Below are 13,850 nucleotides of genomic sequence, written 5' to 3' on the forward strand. Positions count from 1 at the left end.
TTCTAAGTTATTCACTTAAAATAGTGCTTGAAACATATAAGCATTCAATATATATTGGCTATTACTGTCTGTAGTGAGAGTAGTATTAAAATTGTGATGAAGATAACAAAAGAAACAAAAGTAATAAATGATAGAGAATAATGATAGAGATGGAGGGGAAATGGATGATTTACTGAGGTAGTGTGGTTTGAAATGGCTCCTTTGAAGAGGGGACTTTCCAACTATGAGCAGAATGATGAAAGGGAGCCAGCACTGAGACAATGAGGAGAAACGTGCTCCAGGCAAAAAAGACCATATATCCAAAGAAAAGGAAGAATTTGTCATACTTGCAGAACTAAAAAGAATCTAACGTAGCAATAGGATAGAGACACATGCAATGAGCCTGGAGAGGGAGAAAGTTCATGATTACAGCACCTCCTAGGCTAAGTTCAGGATTTTTATTTCTTTTTTTTTTTTTTTTAGATTTTTTTATTTTTTTCCTTTTTCTCCTGAAAGTCCCCCGGTACATAGTTGTGTTTTCTTTGTTGTGGGCCCTTCTAGTTGTGGCATGAGGGATGCCGCCTCAGCGTGGTTTGATGAGCAGTGCCATGTCCGCGCCCAGGATTCGAACCAACGAAACACTGGGCCGCCTGCAGCGGAGCGCGCGAACTTAACCACTCGGCCATGAGGCCAGCCCCTAAGTTCAGGATTTTTAAAAACTTATGCAGTGGGTGCCAACCTGTGGCTGAGTGGTGAAAATTCTGCACATTCCAATACAGTGGCCCAGTTTTGCAGGTTCGGATCTGGACACGGACCTACTCCACTCATCAGCCATGCTGTGGAGGAATCCCACATATGAAATGGAGGAAGATTGGCATGAATGTTAGCTCAGGGCTAATCTTCTTCAAACAAAGAAAGAGAAAGATTGGCAACTGATGTTAGCTCAGGGTATATCTTTCTCACTAAAAAAGAAACAAAACAATTATGTTATTCTGAGTGTACTCAGAGGCCACTGGAGAATTTTACATAGAGGAAACATATTATTTGATATATATTTGAAAACCTATGTCTGGCTGGGTGTAGATGATTGGCAGGTGGTTGGAAGGGAAGCAGAGACCACATTAATATATAAATGTGTGATGGGTGAGGTCAGTACATTCAATTGCTCTGCAGATCCATCTGTCAGCTTTACTATAATAAACAACTCCCCAAATCTTAGTGATTTAGAGAAATAAAAGATTATTTCTTGTTCACATTACATATAGACTGCTTGTCTGTTGTGACTCATAAATTCTAACTCTGTACCAGGCTGGAGATGGTTTGCAGCTTCGTTCCACATGTCTTTGCAGTTTGAGACCTAAAACTTGAAGGGACAACCCCAAATGGGACACGTGTATTCTTATAGCACAGGGCAGAAGCAAAAGGGTAATGGAAATACACTATGGCTCCAAAAGTTTCTGTGCAAGTTCACTTCCATTGGTGAAAGGAAGTCACGTGGCCAAATCCAACATCGATGAGGCGAAGAGGAGCACTACCTACAGGAAGTGGGAACCACAGACTTTCACAAGGAACTAACGCTCCCCAAGAGAAAATCACTGTTCTATTGGAAGCCTCTGTCCTCTCTGCATGTTCTCTTCTCTTAAATACTTATATCCTTTTTTTTTTCTGCTCTAGCTTTAGCCTAGGAGTACTTTTTTCATGAAAAAATAAGAACCCGGAAAACCTCATCATCTCTATTTAGAAACTAGTATTTAGATGATATGCTTTAAAAAGCAGTTTCAAATTCTCATTCTCAGAGTTGAGGGATATCTCAGTGGTTTCTGTATATACTACCAATAAGCAAAAATAATAATAGTCATAACAGGAGGGACTATTATTTACTTCATGACTACTATATGCTAAACACTTTACATACATTATCTCAAATCTATATCAAAACTTTGCAAGGAACGTATTTTCTCCCTTCTTATACTCGAGTAAACTGAGGTTCACAGAATTCGAGTTATTTGCCCGAAGTCAAAGGTGGTAAAAGATTGAGCTGGATCCAGTCCTGAGTGCAAAGCCTCTTATCTGAAGTGCTGCTAGCATTTCTGTTCTATATTTTGATAGGAACATGAACAGATACGCTGAAGGAAAAACAGAAGTGGCACAGTGAGTGTGCTCTTTACATGAAGTTAATAAGTGTGCAAAAAGATCTATTTTATTAGTATTTATTTCTTTTGTTTTTATTATAGTAAAGCATAATTATGCCATTTCATAATTAAGACGTCGACTATCCATTCAACATTGAGTCCTGACAAATCAGAGACAAGAAATTTTGAAACTATTTAGAATGTGGTGAAAAAGAATAATATGATTTTGGTACAAAGAATTCTGAAATTTGTGAAGTGAAATAAAATACTCTGATTTCATTGCAAAGGATGCTCCGAAACTACTCTACAGCTGACTATCTTGAATACCGTAGATTCTAAAATGTAAAGAAGATACGACTAATGAATCAAATAGGATATATTAAGTAACCGATATCTATATATTTCAAAACCTTGGCTCTAAATAAAACGTTTTCAGATGGTATAGCGGGCATTTTCCTGCATACTCTTTACTTTATCTGGAGCTCTGTCTCCAACCTGATCTTCTGTAACATTTATGCCCACAAACCATCTCCATTCCCTAAGGACACATGAGAGTCATCAACATGGGGACATTGCTCCTGGAGCACCTGTAAATCCCTGGTAACATATTAATAGCAGGTGAAGCTGAGTCTGCTTTGACTTCACTGTCGCTTGCTTTTGTTGGCTTCCCACATGTGGCTCACCATTCATGTGCTCTCAAATGATCTCAGCTTGCTCTCCACAGAAGAACCTAATTTTGAGTTGAATTGTGGAAATTTCTCAGTGGCTACTGGCTACATGGTGATCTTAAGGAGCAATAATGGGTACAGGCATCTGCCCGTCAGCAAGAGATTTGTTATCTCATTATAATCTTTCGAACAACCCACTGAGGTGTGATTGCCTTCACTTTTCAGATGAGGATACTGAAATTCATAGAGTTTACATTTGATGTCCAAGGTCAATGGCAATAACGACAACCCCAGTGAGTTGTTCTGAGAATTATAGTGCGTTAACACATGTATTACTATAAACTGCAGTACTTTGTATATTTAATCCCTTCTTCTGAAGAAACTAGAAAGAGTGCTAGCAGTCTGTTGCTACCTTACCATACTTCACTGCAACCCTAAATACTTTCAACACTATATCTTTCAAATTTAGTTATCAACCTGAAAGTGTGATGGCTCAACTGCACATAAAAGATGGCAGAGACAAATATGAAAAAACAAGTACAGCTGTAAATATAGACATTTATCTTGGGAGAGAAACTGGTGACTATCTTTTTGATTTCTGCTTTCCAAAGGGGATTTTGCATATTGATAACATCAATCTTAAAGAAAAATTAAAACCAGACAGATTCATATCTGTACATTTCAATCACTTTCAGCCAGGTATAAGAAAAGGATCTTTCAGGCAATATGGTGGGTAAGAAAACAATTTAACCTATGTTTAAAACGAGCTGTGCTAACATTTCTGGGCTGTCAAAAAATCCTATATTTGAATTATCTCTTTGTGTTTCCACTTTCTTCCTCTTAGCAGCACTTTTAATATTTGCACAGTTACAGTATGAAGGAAAAATTAACAGAATATACCTTTACTTTAATTACAACTATTAAAATTAGGGTAGAAGCCAGTCTTGAAAATCACAGATTATACATATAAGGTACCTAATCCTGGTTCTTATTCAATCTACATGCCTTGCACATGGAGGGTCCATGAAAAGGCATCAAAGAGTTTGTGAATCCATGAAATTTTATACAAATATATTTGCATACTTCTCAGTATGGGCTTATAGCTTTCATTAGATTCCAGCATGGCTGGGAAATAACCCACACTTGCTTTCCCAGCACCTGTGCTAATTTAAAACCTCAATTAGCATTTTTAAGATGCTAAATCCAAGAAGCCATATCCAAATATTGGTGCCATAATTCGATAGAACAGAGATAATGGTTAGAGGAAATGACTCTACAACAAAGAAACTCAGAATTCAAAGGAACCTTAAGAATAACCTACCCACCCCATATATTCAAGTCTTAACTTAAATTCCTTTTACTCATCTCCCAATAGATATTTATATACTTTCTTTTATTTATAGAAAGCTTAAAGTGTAAATGGTTTGTTGCATTAGGTAGCTGTTTGTTAAAAAGTTAATCCAAATACTGAACATTGTTTGGAGTGATAGCCCAAGAAAGAACAACCCCTTGAAATAACTCCTCGAAAGAGAGTAAGAAACGCTTTCATAACTGCTCTGGTCTTTCAAAGGTGGATCATTTCATCAGATGAGCGAATTACTGACCAACTTCACCATCCTCTCTTGTCACAAGAAATTAGATACCATCCAATGTAACCTCTAACTTTAAAAATGGAGAAAACGAGTATTATCATATTTGAATGACTTAATCATTCAACTAAAGCCAGAATTTGCATCCAGGAATCTTGAATTCCAGCCATTTGGTGTTTTTGCCAAACTGAAAGACTACTGACTAACCTTAATTTCTCCACAGTAACTTCTATCTATGTAAAACGCTCCAGTGATTCCCTGGTACACTTATAATAAAATAATTATAATACTTTTAAAAACCCTAAACTTAACCTAAGAGATGCTCTGTGCAGCATCTCCCTCTCCAGGCTCATTCCAGGCCTATCCATCCTATTGCTGCTACACTAGCCTCTCGTTAGTTCCTCAAATATAACAAACTTCCTTTTCCTTGGATGTATCGTCTCCTTTTCCTGGAACACGTTTCTCGCCATTGTCTCAGTGCTGGCTCCCTTCCATCATTCTGGTCACAGTTTGAAAGTTATCTCTTTAGAGAAGTCATCTCAGACCAAAACATCTTAGCAGAACATCACAACTACCCGCCTCTCTTGCCATTTTTCTCTATTATTTCATTGTTTTCGTTCCTTTCAGCATCTTCATCAAAATTTTAACACACATTTCGATAGAGTAAGTGGAATAGCTATCAGGAAGGATCCTATGATGAGTAGAGAAGTTGGCTGAGCTAACTTTTCAACACAATTTATGGTTAAACTCTGTGTAACTAGGACATAAGCACTTACGTATCACTCAGGATGAATTGTCCCTAATTTTATGTCTGAAGTAAATTAAAAATATGGAGTTATAGATAGGTAGATATGTAGATATCTATGTGGATAGATAGATAGATAGATGCAGATAGATAGGTAGATACAGAGAGAAAGAAAATGCTGCTCAGATAATCTCAAATGAAAATCAGAATCGTAAGTAGTATTATGTTTCATAGTTTCTGTCGCATCATTAGGATCCAGATTAATGTTGAGCAAGAAATGATTAAACTATAATACCTTAAGTTACCATAGTGATAAGGAACATTTAATAACATAACCCTAATAATACCCAAGGCTCCTGTGGCCCACTGTCTGTAAGGTATATTTAAAGCTCCGTTTATACCCAAGGTACATCTAAAACTCAGTTCACAGGCAAAAGTAAATGAATAGTAAGTCCATTATTTATCTACATTTTGAATTATTAAATAATATTTGATCTATAATCTTCAACAAATATTTTAAAACCCTCATTCCTTTTCTCTCCTATTCTCTTTTGAGCATCTCATAAACCAAACTCCTAAAATTCCCTCGCACAAGTAGCCCATGAGTTTTTCGTTCTCTCCCTTTTCCTTAGTCTCTTGTAATATGCATAATTGTAGTGTAAGCCCTGACAGTTCTTTGTGTGTTTGTTTCTTTTCTGTAATGCAAGTGCCTGACTTAAGTTTGATTGCCAAGGCGTTCATTCCAAAGAGGCATCTACTTCAAGAGGGCTATCTCGAATAAACACACTTCCAGCCACACAACTAGATATAAAGATCCAGGCTGCCTCTCCCCCCTGAGGCTCCTTTGTTTTAGAGATTTTGGTTTATTTCAACAACTGACCATTTAGGCAACCTTTTTTTTTCATCTTGTTCTTAAATTCCTGCTTGTATGTTTTAAATTTATCAATAAAGAGCGAGCCCAGCAAAACCATAGACCCCTACTCTTGACCCCAGTACAAGCAGAATCCCAGGCCCAGTTGTTCTCTTTCTCTCTATCTGCGACCTCACTGTGTGGTCCCAGGTGTGCTGTGTAATTTCCAGGTCCTGTGAGTGGCACACCTTCATTGTTTTAGTTTTCTGATAGTTATTGCTGAAGGGTGTCTTACAATCATAATAAGAACCACAAGAGCCAGTCTAACCACAACATTGGTTATTAATAAGCTGAGACTGACAATAAACAATAATCTTAACTTCTCTAGATAACTTTTTCTCCATTCGCTAGTTTCTTCTTTGCATTCTCTTTCCAGTTCATAATTTTTTCCCTGCAACTCTTTTAAACCCCTATTTCAGCATCATGAAGGTCCAGTAACAGCTTGTAAATGGATAATTTTCTTTAGAGAGATGATTTTCAAGAAGAAGGATAAATCTGATTGGACAAATACTAATAATAAAGGTCAGAAAATTCTCTTGGTGCTTTATTTTATCCCTGCACAGAACTCATATCCAAAAATTATAGTGACATTTGTGTTTCTGCAAAGGGTTATTTTTATTCCATAACCAGTCAGAAGACTTATCTCCTCATTAAAGCACAAGTAGATTAAAGTCTTGTTTTATTATTCCATACTTGCTGCCTGGTTTTTCCCTTATGGGTAACTGGGAAAAAAGGAGTAAGCAATTATGAAATCAAAACAGGCATAAATGATTCCAGAAAGTGTAGACAAAAAGACAAAAGAAATTTTAGAGATTAAAAAGTACAATCATGAGAATGAAATATTGAAATAGAATAAAAATTACATGGGATACTATTAATTAGAAAAATAGTGAAATTTCATGTAGTGTTGATTCACCGAGACTGCATTATGGAGAAAAAAATATAAAAAATATGGAAGAGGGTTAGACAACAATGGATGATAGACCAATTTGTCCACACATGTGGATAAAAAATGGAGAAAATTTTGTAAAGAAATCTTGAAGACATAGCAACCAAGAGTTATCCATGAATCTTCAAATTTTAAATGAACACTGAATACTGAACATGAAAAATATTAATTAACAGGCAGATATATTGTTGCCAAACTTCAGAACATTAATGACTAAAACATAATATTAAATGGCCTAATTCTAGGCTATTTTTAAGCAAAAATATATTTCAGAAGCTACTAGAGCATATCTTCAAAATTCTGAGAAAATCTCCGACAATCTAAAATTTAATACCAAATGAAATTATCATCCAAGAGTGATGGCAAAATGAAGACATTTTCAAATACACAAAGACTAAGAGAGTTCACGACTTACAGACTAAATAAAGTATTAAAGCTAATTCTTCAACAAATGTGAACCCAGAGGGAAGAGAAGAGATACCAATAAAAATTGTGAACACAGACTGACAATATATCGGCAAATAGAATTAACTATAAACTGAAAAAATAGCTAATGTTTTGTGTCCAGAAAACGTTAAAATTAAACTTTAAAATAAAAAAGAATATCCTTCAGTTTGTATTTAAAACATGGTGATATCTGGAGGAGAAAAGAAATACTTAACTGTAGATTTTTGAAATAAAAACATATTAATTATGAATGCTAAATATATATAACATATATATAGTGGTAAGTATACACATATGTTATGTATACATAAAAGTACTATGTTTGTATAGAGATGCATACGTAGATAAAGAGAACAGAGATAGCTACAGCTTCCAAACTAGCAGAGTGACAAAAAAGACATGAAGAGAAAAAAGTAAGCAAGCTAAGAGAAGCAAAGAAAACAAGGCATAAGATTGATGATTGTTGGTAACAGAAAAGGAGATAAAAGATGCCGATAAATAGTATTAAAAATGCAAAAAGTTACACAAATACAAATAGAACAGAGATTAACAAACCGAGGCAAAGCTACAAACAAACTTATGATGATAAATTTGTAAAAACTTTTTAAAAACTCCTGTTAACTTTTCTGAAAATTCTATATTACCAATATTAATTCATGAAGAATTAGAAATTCTAAATGTATCTGTTAAATTAATTACCCAAACTGTTATGTCTCTCCAACACAAAACACCAGGTTCAAATAAATGTACAGCAAATTTTGAGAAGCCGTTAAGGAATTCTCAGCTACAACGCTGGAAAACAGTGGAGCGATGCTTTATAGTGAGGTGGGAAAATGATTTTCTGTTAAGAATTTTCTTCAGGGGTACCTCATCAATCAAGTTTTAAGGAAAAATAAGGACATATTCTGATGGGCAAATATTCAAAGCATGCCTCCGACACAAGCTTTCTTTTAAAATATTTTTCAAGCAAGTATAGAGAATTCCGTAGTGAACATCTGTGCATCTATCACTCAGATTTGTCGTGTATCCAAGTTTTGCCGCATTTCCTTTTTAAAATAAAATTACACATTCAGTTGAATTCCTCTATACGACACTCCTCAATCTCTTTCTTATCCATCCTTCTTCCCCAGAGATCAGAACTAGCTTGAACTCATCATTCACATGTGCATATATACAAGTACATATACAAATATACACATATACACTATAATGCATCATATACAGTATATCCGAAAATGATTTTATTCTACAGGTTATTTAACATATGTACATGATACACATGATAGATCCCCTGCAACTTGATTTTTTAATCAAACATATTTTCAGAGTTTTCCATGTTGCTTGTAAATCTGGCATGCTAGTTATAATTGTTGTATAGTATTCCAACCTAAAAATGTACCAAAATTTCTTTACCTATCCTCCCTCCATGGACATGCCGAGCATTTCTTTTTTGTGGCTGTCTTATTTTGCGTCATAATCATGACATTCTAAATTTTATAGATAATATCAAATTGCTTTCAAAAGTAACTCTGTTTTTTCATACTTCCATCAGTTGTGTATGCAACTGGTGTTAGCATTTTTAACTTCATGCCAATTTGAAATGATGTGAAACGATGGTACCTCTGTTTGTATTTCACTGATTGCTAGTTTGGTTGAGTTTTTATATGTTTACTACCTTTAGGGGTTCCTCTGATGGATTTTCTGTTCAATGTTAGAAACTTTTCTTATGTAGCTATTTGAGATTGTACTTTAGCAAAATGAAATAATAAACCTACAAAGGTGAAATGACAGGATCCAGAAAGCAGAGTCCTACAGAAGACAGTTGTAAAAGGGAGTCCCAGGGTAACAGCTGTGGGAGCATTGCCTAAAAAACTTAAAAAAAAATAGAAATTGATAGATTATTATCTTTGTCTTTACATTTCTTAAAATTATTATGTGACATTTGAGATTTCTTAAAGGAAGGTTAAGAAAAAAAAGTAATGGTACATGGGACATTAATTATATTAAAAAATATGAAATAATTATTAACTCGAGGAAAATCAAAAAATTTCAAGAGAAAAGAAAGGCTGTAAAAGGTCCAGTAAAAATAACCTAGAGGTAAATGTTGTTTGACGTCATTGCTGCTGGGACCCCACATGAAAAGATAGACTGCCAACTCAACACTGGGTTGATATACCTGTGGAAAGCCTTAAAACCTTCACAACTGTTCAGACCTGCCCCACCTGCCCCACTGTGCCTGACGCCCCACCTGTTCCAGCGGAGGCCTTAGGCATACAGTGATCTTTGGGGTGGGTGCCTCTCACTCTCCAGGTCTAGGATATAAGCCAAGATTGCCTCCAAGGGAGCCCTTGGAGGTCACTGGAGGCCTCATGTTGAGCTCACTATTCACTGGTCCCCTGAAAATAAGTAAAAGGTAAGGGGTCTGGTCAATACTGGAGCTGAATGTACTCTAATACATTGTAGCCCTCAGAAGTTCTCGGGCCCCCTCAGCACTATCGATAGTTGTGGAGAGCAAATGGTTATGGTCAGGAAGGTCCCTTTGGAAGTGCAGATTAGGCATTCTCCTCCATGAGAATATAATGTTTTTGTCTCTTCAGTACCAAAGAACATATGGAGCATCAATATCCTATGAGGCTAAACTTTGCAAATCTTTATTGGTGAATTCTGCCTCTGGGTTAATCAAACCTGTCCTGAAGGACACCACCAACACCACTAAGTCTACCACCCCCAGGAAGCATGGTAACTTTGAAATAATATAAACTTCTTGGGGGACATAAGGAAATAGGAGAAACTATACAAGAACTGTACCAAGTGGGTTATTGTATGCCCTGCTTTCAATAGCCTGGTATGGCCTGTAGCAAAGCCAGATGGCTCACGGCAGATGACCGTGGACTACCAAGAATTGAACAAGGTGGTGCCCTCCATCCATGTGGCTGTGCCTGACATTGTCACCATCTTAGATACCTTGGCCATGGTCCTGGGAATGTACCAAGAATTGAACAAGGTGGTGCCCTCCATCCATGTGGCTGTGCCTGACATTGTCACCATCTTAGATACCTTGGCCATGGTCCTGGGAATGTACCATGCTGTACTGAATTTAGCAAATGCTTTTTTCATATACCCCTGGACGCTGCGTCACAAGATCAATTTGCTGTCACGTGAAAGGGGCAACAGTGGACCTTCCAAGTGCTTCTCCAAGGCTACTGCACAGTCCTACAATATGTCATGGGATGGTACTCAAGATCTGTCCCTCTTCTCCTTCCCCACATCAGTGAAATGGGCCCATTACGTTGATGATATAATGTTAACACGTGAAGATTTGCCTCTGCTGCAGGACACTCTACAAACTTTGCTGGAACAGCTACCAGGGAGAGGTTGGGTGGTGAACCCACTGAAAATTCAAAGCCCAGGCACCACACAAAGTTGCGGGGAGTTGTATGGTCAGGTAAGATGTATGCTCTCTCAGCAGCTGTGATTGACAAGGTGCAAGCCCACCCAACCCCTAGGAACATGAAAGAGGTGCAAGCTTTTGTAAGGATTTTGGGGTTTTGGAGGACTTTTATTCCCCACCTGGCACAGTGCTTCCATCCTCATACCACTTGGTAAAGAAAGGACACATGTGGGACTGGATATCCGAGCAACAAGCTGCCTTTGAGAAGGCAAAAATCCTAGTGAAGCAGTTTAAAAGCTCTGGGCATCTCCCAAGCAAGGCTATCAATTGAGTTATATGTGTCTGTGACTCCAGAAGGTATGGCTTGGGCACTATGGCAGACACAACAGAAGGACAGAGTACCCTTAGGATTTTCATCCCAGCTCTGAAGGGGGCAGAAACCCAATACACCCCCATACAGCAACAGCTCCCAGCAGTGTACACAGTGCCCCTCCAGATAGAGCCTCTCACTAAGCAACAGCATATGGTGGTAAGAACTTGCTCCCTATCAAGGAGTGGGTTGAGAATATGTTCTACTGACCCACCTCTGCCATGGTTCAAACTCCCATGTTGACTAAGTAGCTTGCCTATGTTCAGCAGAGGAGCACCCTGTCCACCAGCCCACTGTCTCTAGAAATGCAGGGGCTACTAGGCCCTGAAGAGTATGTAAATCTTCCAGATGCTCTCACCCTTATTCCTGTGGCGGCCTCTGCCACCTGTAAAGAGGAAGCAGGGGCAAATTCCCACTGATGCCTGCTATACAGATGGGTCTAGTCAGGGCAACCCTTCAGGCTGGACTGCAGTCGCTATTCGGTCCAACACTGACACCATCTGGAGGGAAACAAGAATGAACTGCAGCAGCCAGTGGGCTGAACTCAGAGCAGTTTGGCAGGTAACCACTCACAAGCCCTGGCCATTAACCCTTTGCACTGACAGTTGGGTTGTTCTAAATGGATTAACCCTATGGCTTAAACAATGGGAAGCCAAGGGGTGGATGATCTTGAATAAGCTCTTGTGGGGTCAGGATACGTGGAAAGACATTTAGATTCACCTGCAAGAGCCTGAAACAATCCTCACTGTCATCTATGTCTTGGTCGCATAAGGTGCTAATAACTCCTGGAAATCAGGAAGCTAATGACCTAGCTCTGGTTTGAGCCTTAGTGACTGACACTTCAGGGGATACAACAAATTGGGTGTAGAGAGAGAGTGGCCACCATAGTGCCCAGATGAGGTGACATATTGCTAAGGATACTGGATTGCCCTTGAAATAGTAACTTGGTTAATACAGTAACAGCATGTCTCGTGTCTTGTAAACAATATCCTAGGCAGCTGCCAAAGGAGTCGGGGCCCTCCATTGGAGTTTCCAACTAGTGAGGGATTGGCACTTTGATTATATTGGCCTCTTCCCTCCAAGTGAGGGTTCTAAATTTGCTTTTGTTTGTGTGGACGGTGTATCTGGTCTAACCCAAGCTTTCCCTTGTCACCATGCACACCAGGCTGCCACCACTAGGGTATTAGAAAAGCTGAATACCTTGTACGGATAGCCTCCTTTAATAGGCAGTGATCAGGAGTCACATTTCAAAGGTCATGATATGTGATACTTGGCAAAAGAACATGACATTGAATGGAGGTTCCATCTCCCTATAACCTGCAAGCAGCAGGGTTGATAGGAAGAATGGAATACTAAAGCAGCCGATCAAATTACTAGCAGCTAAAACCACCTTGGCTTGGTGGACTAAAGCACAATCAGGCTTTAACACATTTAAATGATCAACCAGTAGGGCCTGTTGCCTCATATGTCAGACTGGGGACCCCTGCTGAGACAGCAAATGCATTAAAGATATGGAAGACAGCCATTGCCTCAACTCTCACCATGGATCAATGCACTGTGCTGCTGAGAACATTAGGCCCCATCGCACCTGGGAAAGGAGTTATCTACTAGAATCTGCAATGCATCATCACCGCGATGAATAAATTACTTTGCACCCCTGGGTGAAGGGGAATTATTCAGTCCCCACCTGGATCCCATTGTCCTGCTGTAAGCTGGACTTGTTGAAATGCACTGTATCTGGCATGGAACATGCATGCACCATTAAAAGAGGGGAGAAAATGGGGGTCCTGGTCTGACATATCCTGCCCCTAGTCCATCTCCTCACACTTGACAAAGCTGTTTCCCCTGGCCAACACATATGGTATGCACAACCAGGTCAAATTCCTAAAGCCGCGAACCTCCCTCTCCTCAAGGCCAGGTGGGCTTGTTCTGTTTTCCACTGGTATGATCATTTGGCCACTGCCATTGCTCCCTCTGGTGGCCCAGAGGACATCATAGCACACATAGAAGCCCTTACTAAATTCACCCTGTAAGCCTTAAGTGATAGCCAGCAAAGCCAGTCCTTACTGAATGCTGAAATGTCTCTAGTGAGAAAAACTCTCTTCCAAAATAGAAAGCCTGAGTATATTACTACTGCATCACAAGGAGGCACCTGTGCCATTATCCACACAGTGTTGTGTGTTCATACCTGATGAGTCTGCTAATGCATCATCTTTATTAAAATCACATGAAGACACAAGTGAATGCCTTGAGTGATTCAACCCCCATTCTAGGGGACTTCATAAATCAGTGGTTCAGATCATGGGGCTCTTGGTAGAAAAAATTGTTACTTAATTTGAAAATCATTGTCTTAGTCTGTGTTTTCTCTTGCATGTCCCTATGCAGTTGCTGTGGTGTCTGCCACCAATGCAGCCCGATGGCCAGCAAACCAGGCCCCTCCATGCCAGTGAAACTCCCTGCTGACCATTCAGGGCACATAGTGAAAGAAGGAGGAAAAAATCGTAATAGCCAGTCACAAGGGGTGGAGTGTTGGAAGAGGTCATCAAGAGGATGTGACTGTAGGCTGACCCACATGCTGAACACAGACAATCAGAAGGTCATCTCCCTCTTGTCCTTGGAATGTATGTTCTGCCCACCATTCCTACAGCCAGAGTCAATTTCAAGGACATA

This window comes from Equus przewalskii, chromosome 11 (assembly GCF_037783145.1).
Source record: "Equus przewalskii isolate Varuska chromosome 11, EquPr2, whole genome shotgun sequence".
In the NCBI taxonomy this organism is placed as follows: Eukaryota; Metazoa; Chordata; class Mammalia; order Perissodactyla; family Equidae; genus Equus; species Equus przewalskii.